The following is a 10,494-nucleotide window of genomic DNA, read 5'->3' as shown; positions in this document are numbered from 1 at the left end:
TACCTCCCCCTGGGCAAAGAGCATTTAACTCCCCATGGGCAATGAACATGTAACCCCCTATTGTAGCAATCATGTAATCCCCCCCAGGCAACAAGCATGTAATCCCCTATGGCAATGAGCATGTACTCTCCCCTGGTAACAAGAATGTAGGTAAGACACATTTATGTGCCTAACAATGTGATAAATAACAGTTAATTGCAAAAAATCATGCAATTTTAATCATTGCCCAGAACTATTTTAAATCTAACACATAAGTAATAGTAAAACATGCATCAATTTATTGCACACCACCGGGAGGAATTGGGGCATATTTTACAATGGGCTCTGTTTGTATGTTTGATCCATTATTCCAGTTAGGCTAAAATATTGTAATAAAACTGGTTTTAAAATATTTAATAATCCATAATTGTTGTATAGCCTGTATCAACTTAGAATAATTTTATTAAGTATATAAAAAAAAATCAATAAGCAGGAGAGGTGGCAGACTCAACGGAGAGGTTTCCACTAAACAGCTGGTGCCGCTTTTCCCCGGTCACTATCAGCAAAGCTCACGGACTGGTCCACACAGGTCAGGTGACTTCAGTTATTCTGGTCTGCTCTTGTAGTTTTCCAAGTGTGCCAGAATCCATCCAGAGGGGATCAGGAAAGCTGAGAACAGCACAATCAGGCCAATGGCTTGTTCCTGCAGAAACACACAGTATTTATATGGTTAATAGGTTGGAATGGCAAATCTCTGCAGGCGCTCCTGGCAAACCACCCGCATAAATATGAGAGCAGTTAGGACGTATCTGAAAGTAAAGCCATTATTTGAAAGTTAAGTAACATAACCTACATAGTAATGTAGTTCGGAGCAGCCGGGTCTGATTACACCCAAGTGGTTTCACACTGAACTAAAAGGACAGTGGTTAATCTGGGACCTGTAGTTCCACAAACTATCTAGCAAGTTGCTTAGGATTGGATACAAACCTTCAACTTCACCCTATAAAGTGTGGTGTTTTGATTTCAGCGCTCTGTTGATTTTTTGTATTCCTGTTTGTGTATTTCCGATTGAGTGACAGTAGCTGCAGATTTCAAACATGTCTAGGTTTGCTGAATTAAGAGAAAAGAAGTCTCAGCAGCATGTAAATATGTTTTCTGATACTATGACAGAGAAAACTCTTGTTAATACCATAAATGAAGAAGAAGAGGAGGGTGTTTATGGTGAGGTTTGAACATCTATTAATAAAAGAATTGAGGACCTGGTGGGATGTAGAGACCTTAGAAAACGACATTAAGGGGGGTATTCAATCTCTGGCGACCATCTCCCCACGGGGGAGATGGTCACCGGGCCCAATTCAATGCTGTCTTCCCCGTCAGCATTGAGCAGGGTTTCTCGGCAGAACGAGACCGACTTCACTAGCTGTCGGGCTCGTTCTGCCGGGAAGTGACGAGCTGCCGGCTGTAGCTCGCCTCTTCCTGGCCGCAACTAGCGGCCACGCCCCCTTCTTGCTCCCCGGCAGGCGGGACATTGAATCCCGCCTGCATGTTCTCGGTCGAGCGGTCAACCGCCGTGACCTAAACATTGAATATCCCCCTTTGTGTACAAGAGTTCCTAAGGGTCTCAGACTAATAAAAGTTCCATCCTTTGGTCAAACTAATGAAAAATTTATGAAAGAATGGTATAGAACATTAAAAGAAAGTTCTCTAAATTTAATGAGACTCATCGTGTTTGAAAAGAAAAAGAACCTAAAAGTAACAGAAACACAGTTATTGGAGACAAAATTGGATGGGAAAAATACTAAAGAGGTTCAGGAGTTTAAAACCTACAGTATATGGATGATAAATTACCAAAAATAGAGAAGAATTGATGCAAATTAAAGTGAAAAAGTGTTAAAGGGACTATGAGAAAAATCAAATAAGAACATGGCATAAAATTAGAGCAGATCTTCACCAGTCTAGAAATAATTATAGACAATCACAGCATTCTAAACCTAGATGGTTTAATAGTTGGGAAGAGAGAAAAATGCAGCCAGTTTTTCCTGTCCTGAATCAAGCACCAGGACCAGGGCAAAGGAAAATGGTCTAAAGTAGAAAAAAGTTAATCCTGGCGAAAAAATCTGGGATTAGAGCAAGAATCATCATCCCCTGTAACATCAAATAGGTTTCAATCTTTACTGCAATATGAAGATAGGCCCGTAGAGAATTCTTTTTTTTGGAGGACAACGTCAGAAATACAGATTTACATCCAAAGAAAATCCCTCCCCACGTCGATGGGTAAGAAGACGCGGTAAAAGAGGGAGAAAGACCACCAATCTTCAAAAAAAGAACGATGAATGAGAAGTAGTACCCATAAAAGGGATATATAATTTGACTGATTTTACGTTAAATAAGTATCAAATAGATCTCCTACAGAAGGGTCTTTCGTGTGGGGTGCAGGCAGCGGCGATCCGGGCAGTGGCAGCTGGAAGCTTCAAGCGTGTAGCGATATTTGCTGGGCGGCAGGGGTGGGAAGCGCTGCTGATTATGGAAAGACTTGCCGGACACATTGCCTGAGAGAATTCAGCCAATCAGCGTCTGGCCTTTTCAAACTCAGCAGCGCTTCCCGCCAGGCAAATAGCACTACAAACCTCCAGCCACCGCCCGGACCCCGCTGCACATAGGTATATATGTGTGTGTGTGTGGGGGGGTGTATGTGGGGGCCCCACACTAATGTTTTGCCCAGGGGCCCCCGCCAGTGTTAAGATGGCCCTGACTGTAACGCAAAGCACATTTATTCTTTAATGGACAAAACCATGTTGCACTGCAGGTGGGGTAGTTGTATGCGAACAGATTTAGATTTCAGTGAGAAACAAAGGGGGAAATTTACAAAGATGGGAGTTATATTTCCAGTTGCTATGGGCAACCAATCAGATTCTATCTATTATCTTTTAAAATGTGCTAAATAAATAAGAAGTAAATTCTGATTGGTTGCATCGACAACATAGTGCATTTAATGCAAATTGCACACTATTACATGTGCAATTTGCATTAAATGTATGATTTTGGCTGGGTTCTTTTTACAAAAAAAATGGTAAAAATCAGCACATTTTGCTGTGGACTAGAAAAAAATTGGAAATTCAAAATTGCATTCAGATGTTTATTTATTACCAGTTTCTTATATAGTGCACGCATATTCCGCAGCTCTGTACAGAGAATAGTTGAACATTCACATCAGTCCCTGCCCCAGTGGAGCTTACAATCTATATTTCCTACCACATGTACACGCACACAGACATTATAGGGTTCATTTTGTTGGGAGCCAATTAACCTACCAGTATATTTTTGGATTGTGGGAGGAAACCGGAGTACCCGGAGGAAACCCACGCAAACACGGGGAGAATATACAAACTCTGCACAGTTAGGGCCATGGTGGGAATGGAGCCCATGACCTCAGTGCAGTGAGGCAGTAATGCTAACCATTACACCAGCCGTGCTGCCCCAGTTTATCATAGAAAACAACAAAATCGCAAATGTAATAGGGTGCAACAACAGGTTTTGGCAGGAGAGTTGTATTCAGTATTGAATCCCGGCGGTCGGGATCCCGGCGTTCAGAATCCCGACGCTGGAATCCCGACAGCTGAAATGCCGACAAGGGGGGGACGTGGATCGCCCCCCCCCCTTGTGGGCTCGCTGCGCTCACCACGCAGCGGGCCCGGGGCCTCGCTACGCTCGGCACACTAATTTATTCTCCCTCCAGGGGTGTCGTGGACACCCCAGGAGGGAGAATGTGTCGGCATTTCGGCTGTCGGGATTCCGGCGTCGGGATTCTGAACGCCGGGATCCCGACCGCCGGGATTTTAACTGCATCCCGGAGAGTTTGCCAGAATCATGCGCAGATCAGAGAGATGGTTCTGACTGTAAAACAGCATGGGCTCCAACAGCCAGCAGTGTAATGACACAGCCAGGGACACTTTTTATACAAGTTCCCTCTTCCAAAGCATTATCACAAAAAAAACGCGCACTCTCATTACTACAAAAAAGTGATTTTTGGCTTGTGCTAAAAAAATTGCACCCTATTACATGTGTGTTTTTCAGCCAAAATAACACATATGACATGTGGAATATGGTGCAATTTTGTAGCTGTAAAAAAAAACGCACCCCATTACAACTCACCCATCAACTCATCATTGTAGTTACTAATAGGGGCATCTAAAATTTAGATTTAGATGTATACTTACAAACAGACAGTTTCTCTACAAAACTTACAGCGCCATTAATATTAGGTGCAAAACACGCCACTTATTGTTACACTTACATGGTTGTTATTTTAGTCTGGTATTGTAAACAGCTGTATCCTGTGCGATGGGGCTAATGACTAATATTTGTGGTTACTTAGTAACTGCACATGGGATGTGCACCATCCATTATACTGCAATTAGCAAATCATCAGTTGTGCCAGGAGTTTTATGGCCGTAACAGAATGACTGCACCACTTGGCAAACCCATTCCCCAATGTCATCCTAATTTCCCTGCTGCAGTGGTTGAGTGTTGCTGTGATACTGCAGGTCAGTGCGAAAGGTGCACTAAGGTTCTTCCCACCTGTTATTGCAGCCAGGGAATTGCATTTCCAGTGACCCACACAAAGGGCCTAATTCAGTGGCATAAACTCGTCCCAGTTGCCCAGAGGCAAGATAAATACTGGTGCCCCCCATATACATATAAAAAAGAACAATCTAGACAATATTTCTATAAATCTTGTTCCATTGCATGACATTTATTTACATTATCATTTATTTGAAACAAATACATTTCTTAGCCATCATACACTGGATTAGAACCTGTGACCTGTCCCACTGGAGGCAGACACCTTACTGATAGAGCTATTTGCTCCTGCACAGTAATTATGCAGATTCAGCACAGAAGCGATATCAAGGGCTTTCAATTAATTGATTTAAACTCGCAGGGGAGGGGAGATGCCCTCGCAGGAGCCCAGCAGCAGATGACTCCATTGCCTCCCAGAGTTACACCTCTGGCCTATTTCATTAAGCAGCATAGCTTATGCGATTCTTAGCAATGCAAATAAAAAAGGAGCTGCATACAACCCCCTGCTTGCGATTACAAAAACAGTTTTAGAGGAACATTGCAATGTTTATCTGCGACTCCAGCTTGAGTAAGTTTGACTTTACTCCGACTTGCGAGGTCAAGGAAAACAGGTTTGCGATGTATTCCTTTGCCTCGCCATGCCCCAAAAACTGGGGTGGCAGGCCACCTTTCTCCCAGATGCCAGACACCCCACGCCCCCCCTTCAGCCTGTCAATCAAGCAGAGGATATCGCATTTATTGGATGCCATTGCAGGATCGGTCCTGCAGATGTTTATATGATCAAGACAGAAGAGTGAATGATCTAAATTAATAATTATGCCAATGATTTGAATTGATAAAAGATGTTTAGAGAGCGCCACACAATTTTGAAAAATTAATACAATTTATTATAAAAATACACATAAAAATAGAAAAAGAAAACAATACACAATTAAAAATAAGTAATCTATCTCATTGGAAATACACAATTGTACTAATATATGAAACTCACAATGTATCAAAATATCACAATAAATGACCAAAAATATGGATAGTAATGTCCGGCTCCAAATCACTCAATTGTAAGGATATATGCTGGGATTTCAAATTTGCCTAAACACACAACCCTGTGCGCACTAGGGTGTGTATAAAGATTGAAAGAAGTAGTCCTTCAAATTTCCTTTGAAAGGTAAGTATATGGCAGATTTATCGGTGCCAAAAAAACCTTTTTCCTTGACTTGTAAAAATATCAAGGCACCCTGAGAGTTAAATAGGTGTCTAATCACCTTGGGGGATAGACTGCACAATAAATTGGCCGCAATGTTTCTTTGTGATTGCGTGTGGAATGTAGATAATGCCTTTTTGCCGTAGGTGGAAGGTTTCAGTAGGTGGGCTCGCTACGACCCGCTCAGGCTCTAGCTGTATGTGGCGAGCCTCCGCTGTGGGTGATGCGGGGAGCAAGCCTCACTGACCTGTTGTTGTTTGTGACAGGACCTTCTTCTCCGGTTTTAACGGCTTGCAAATGCTTTAGGTAGGAGGCAGCTGTGCGTTGCAGGAGATGGTTTATCCGTGCAGTCGTTCCCAGGGATGCCAAAATGTGATGAGTGAGGGCTCAGGTTAAATGTAGGTCACAATGTGACAGTCCTTGACGCGTTTCTCCGCTACCGATAACGGCGGTTTCTTCAGAAGGATTGTGAAGAAGTGCGCACAGGGTTGTGTGTTTAGGGAAATTTGAAATCCCAGCATATATCCTTACAATTGAGTGATTTGGAGCCGGACATTACTATCCATATTTTTGGTCATTTATTGTGATATTTTGATACATTGTGAGTTTCATATATTAGTACAATTGTGTATTTCCAATGAGATAGATTACTTATTTTTAATTGTGTATTGTTTTCTTTTTCTATTTTTATGTGTATTTTTATAATAAATTGTATTCATTTTTCAAAATTGTGTGGCGCTCTCTAAACATCTTTTATCAATTCAAATCATTGTTATAATTATTAATTTAGATCATTCACTCTTCTGTCTTCATTGACAATTTCCAGAATTGTCTCTGGGAGCGGCCAATATCTTAATTGATCAGATTCATTTATCTTCAGTGTATATACATTCATATGTATATATATATATATATATATATATATATATATATATATATATATATATATATACCGGGTAGTGGAGTAATTAAAAGTGATCGCGCCCGATTGTATTCTTTTTATGTTTATATGATCAAACCTGGATTAGTCCCAGAAGCCACATGTAAATAGCTACTACAATGGCATACTCCTACGGACGGTGTAATGGTTAGTATTACTGCCTCACAGCACTGAGGTCATGGGTTAGATTCCCACCATGGCTCCAACTGTGCAGAGTTTGTATATTCTCCCCGTGCTTGCGTGGGTTTCCTCCGGGTACTCCGGTTTCTTCCCATAATCCAAAAACATACTGGTAGGCTAATTGGCTCCCAACAAATTAACCCTAAAATGTCTGTTTGCATGTAAATGTGGTAGGGAATATAGATTGTAAGCTCCACTGGGGCACAGGGACTGATGTGAGTGTTCAAATATTCTTTGTCCAGTGCTGCGCAATATGTGTGCGCTATATAAGAAACAATAATAATAAAACAGGTATGATAGTATCTACTAGCACACATGCAAAGGTCTTAAACGTTTAGGCAATGTGAAAGCAGCATAATATAGCCAAATAGCTACAGTAATCCTGGGAGTGCTAACACAACAGTCATTATGGTGGAAATAAATAGCCCCCTAATGTGGAAGTGTTCCTGCTGTTTATATTGCATCTGCGACATGTCTTGTAGACACCATTTTTCTTTCTGTCTTGGATACAAATGACAATAAACAAATTCCTTTCCTGGTATTGATACAAATCGTGTTTTGGTCTGTGAAGGGATTAATAGCTGCTATCCCCTCTGGGAGCTACAGGCCTTGGCTCGATGACCGGGACACTTCCCAAGGTCGTTAGCCTCGTGCTGTACACCCTCCCCGCTTTCCATTGAATATTAACAGAGAACCGAGGGAGGGGGGTATGGGCTGCATGTCATCAGAGTGTATTATAAGGAGCGTATGTGACTGCGTACTTGTCTAGCATTGCAAAACCAGGGCAGCAGAAATGGTGTATATAGCACTAGGAGAAGGCTTTATAGAGAATAATATTAATGTTCTAAGCTGTGTTTTATAATCTGTACGGTTAAGGAATATATTAGCAGAATGTACTGTTAGGCCCTTATTCTGGTTCACACGCAAAGGCAAAATCCTTCTCTAATGGACAAAACCATGTGCACTGCAGGTGGGGCGGATGTAACATGTGCATGGAGAATTAGATTTGAGTGAGTTATTTAGTTTTGGTGCAGGGAAAATACTGACTGCTTTATTTTTGCGCTGCAATATAGATCTCACTTTGAAGTAAAACCCCACCCAAATCTAATTCTCTCTGCACAAATTACATCTGCCCCACCTGCAGTGCACATGGTTTTGTCCATTTGAGAAGGAATTTGCCTCTGCGAGTGAACCAGAATAAGGGCCTTATAGTATTGTGTAAAGATCCTGCATCTGTGTGAAATGCGGTCAGGCAGAATAATTCACTTCTTGCAGATGCTGGTGCTAGACGCTCAGACGTTACGCAATTGTGGTAAGTGGCGTTTGCAACTGTTGCTCTGTGACCCCTGAGTGACTTCTTCCAAACCGTTTTATCATAACCTTGCAACGACCTGTATCCTACTATTATGGAGTACGTATGTCAGTGTGATTAAATTATCCGCTGCCTACACAACTGTGCATGGATCACAACTGCTTACAGAATCAAGAGGTCATTCACTTCTATTACAGATCATTCACAATGTACTCTACTATAGGTATGAGTCTGACACTACCAATTGTGCATGATGAGAGAATTGCACCTGGTGCCCTAAAAACAGTATTTTTTCCTGGAATCTATTATGTATTGTAGGCAATATACAGAAATAAGTTACCGACGTGGATCACAGCAGATATTCAATTGCCAAAAATTTGTGACAGATAATATATGATCTGTGCAGAATTAATTTAGACTGCGATTCTGTTTCTCAGCAAATGCCTATCGCACTGTTTATTTAAAAAATAAAATCCCCCCTCCCCCCCACTTCAATGATCAGTATGTCTTACCCCTGCAGAAAGCGACTGTTGCTGAGGTTTTTGTGATGCCCAAGCTTTGCTGGTGATACGAGGAGGTCCTGTCCGGCGCAGGAGGCCGAGGGTCCGTGTAATTAGTGGCATGGCTGCTGTCTGTGTGTCTGATTGCTCTGTGTCAGAGTCAAGTGTAAAGTCCACTCTGCAACCTGTTAGTGCCTTGAAAAGGGAGGGGTTTACTTCCCAAGCCTCTGATTGGTGAATTGTATTCTGGCAGTGCAGTGGTTAAGTGAGACGTTCATTTCAGCACGTACATTGATCTATATATATATATAAAAACTAGGGTGGGGCTAAAGGAAAGACATGGGTCCTGATCAGCCCTTTATATCTGTCCCCTTTTGTAACGGCAATGGAATATACACACAAACACACACAGATATACATATATATATATACATATACATACATACTGAAAATAATTTTGCTGTCATATACCTGGATGATTTGTAGCAAGCCTCTTTCCTGGCGGGACTCTGACATTATCGATGTTTGGCACTGGGGGATTTAAATCTCTAGTCGATTGAAATTGTTGTTATGCTTTAAACTGTGCAATCTGGAGGTGTCTTGCTATGACAGCTGTGCACGTCAGTCATCCCTGGCTGCTGTTGATCGCAGTACAGAAAGTATTCTTATCCCAAATTTCCATGGTTCCCTGTTGCAGTTTGTCACTTGGTTCTCAGTACATTCTGTTTGTCTCCCTTGTAGTAACTGTCTTCTATACTCTCTCTGTCTTGTGGTCTCTGTCCCTGTGTCTGGGCTTGCTCAACACATTCTCCCCTCCCTTCATACCACCAGCTAGAGGAGTCTGTTCACTATCAAGCTTTTGCTGATGGCAGTTTCCTCTTGAAAAGGATTCTGGCAAATAACACTTACTGTACATACACTATCAGATGGTGTTTATAAGAATGCATGCAGAAAATGAAATCACTATAACATTTGTACACCTAAGTTGGTCCCATAGGCAAATGCAGGGGGGGTTCTGATTACCAGGAAACCCCCCTCCTCTTGGCAAGTGCCTTAAATTATGACAACATTAGCACTTATATATATAATACGATCAATAGAGCTGCCACCACATCATGCAGTGTAAGGGACATGCTGCACTTGCCCAGTGTACCGGATTCTTTTACCACATTTACTGTATGTGTGGATCTAAACTCCTCAAACATTGCAATGGACCAGAGAGCAGCTGCCAGGAGGAAGAGACAGGAGCATTACTATGAAGTGGGAGATTGTGAGCTAAGAAATTGCAGTCCTGGTCTGCATCCTATTATGTTTGTGTATTTATTTACTATGATATGTTTGACCGTTCCTGACAACTTATTTAATTAAAAATTTTAAACAGCCTATACTATAGACCAGGCATGTCCAACGTTGGCCCTCCAGATGTTGTGAAACTACACATCCCAGCATGCTTTGCCACAGTTTTGCTATTAGAGAATACTAAAACTATTGCAAAGCATGCTGGGATGTGTAGTTTCAAAACATCTGGAGGGCCAACGTTGGACATGCCTGCTATAGACCATCTGTAATGTTAAATATTAATACTGCAGTCTGGCCGCACGGCCTGGTGGTGAGTATTTCTTATATTATCTTGTATTTACACGCTATGTTTCTTGCAGCGTTTAGCCACATCCATCAGCCCTTGTGGTTTAATGTGCTGATACATAAACACTCTAGGATGACATTTGCCAGAAGCCGGCAAGCCTGCCAGTATTCATTAGGTTGTGGGAGGCAAAATGTAAAAGCACAGCTTGCCCTG

At 41.9% G+C, this 10,494-nt stretch overlaps 1 long non-coding RNA gene across 1 annotated transcript; it reads right to left on the bottom strand.

The window, feature by feature from the left end:
- Positions 1-255: 255 nt before the first annotated feature.
- Positions 256-9,567, bottom strand: LOC146046389 (uncharacterized). The gene is made up of 2 exons (XR_014465872.1): positions 9,168-9,567; positions 256-682 (listed from the first exon to the last, which is right to left on the bottom strand). It is a non-coding gene; the product is annotated as an uncharacterized LOC146046389 (long non-coding RNA).
- Between the last annotated feature and the right edge of the window lie 927 nt (positions 9,568-10,494).

Source organism: Crinia signifera, chromosome 11 (genome assembly GCF_055691185.1).
Source record: "Crinia signifera chromosome 11, ASM5569118v1, whole genome shotgun sequence".
Taxonomy (NCBI): domain Eukaryota; kingdom Metazoa; phylum Chordata; class Amphibia; order Anura; family Myobatrachidae; genus Crinia; species Crinia signifera.
The sequence above is the reverse complement of the archived record's forward strand: the minus strand, read 5'-3'. Positions and strand labels throughout refer to the sequence as shown.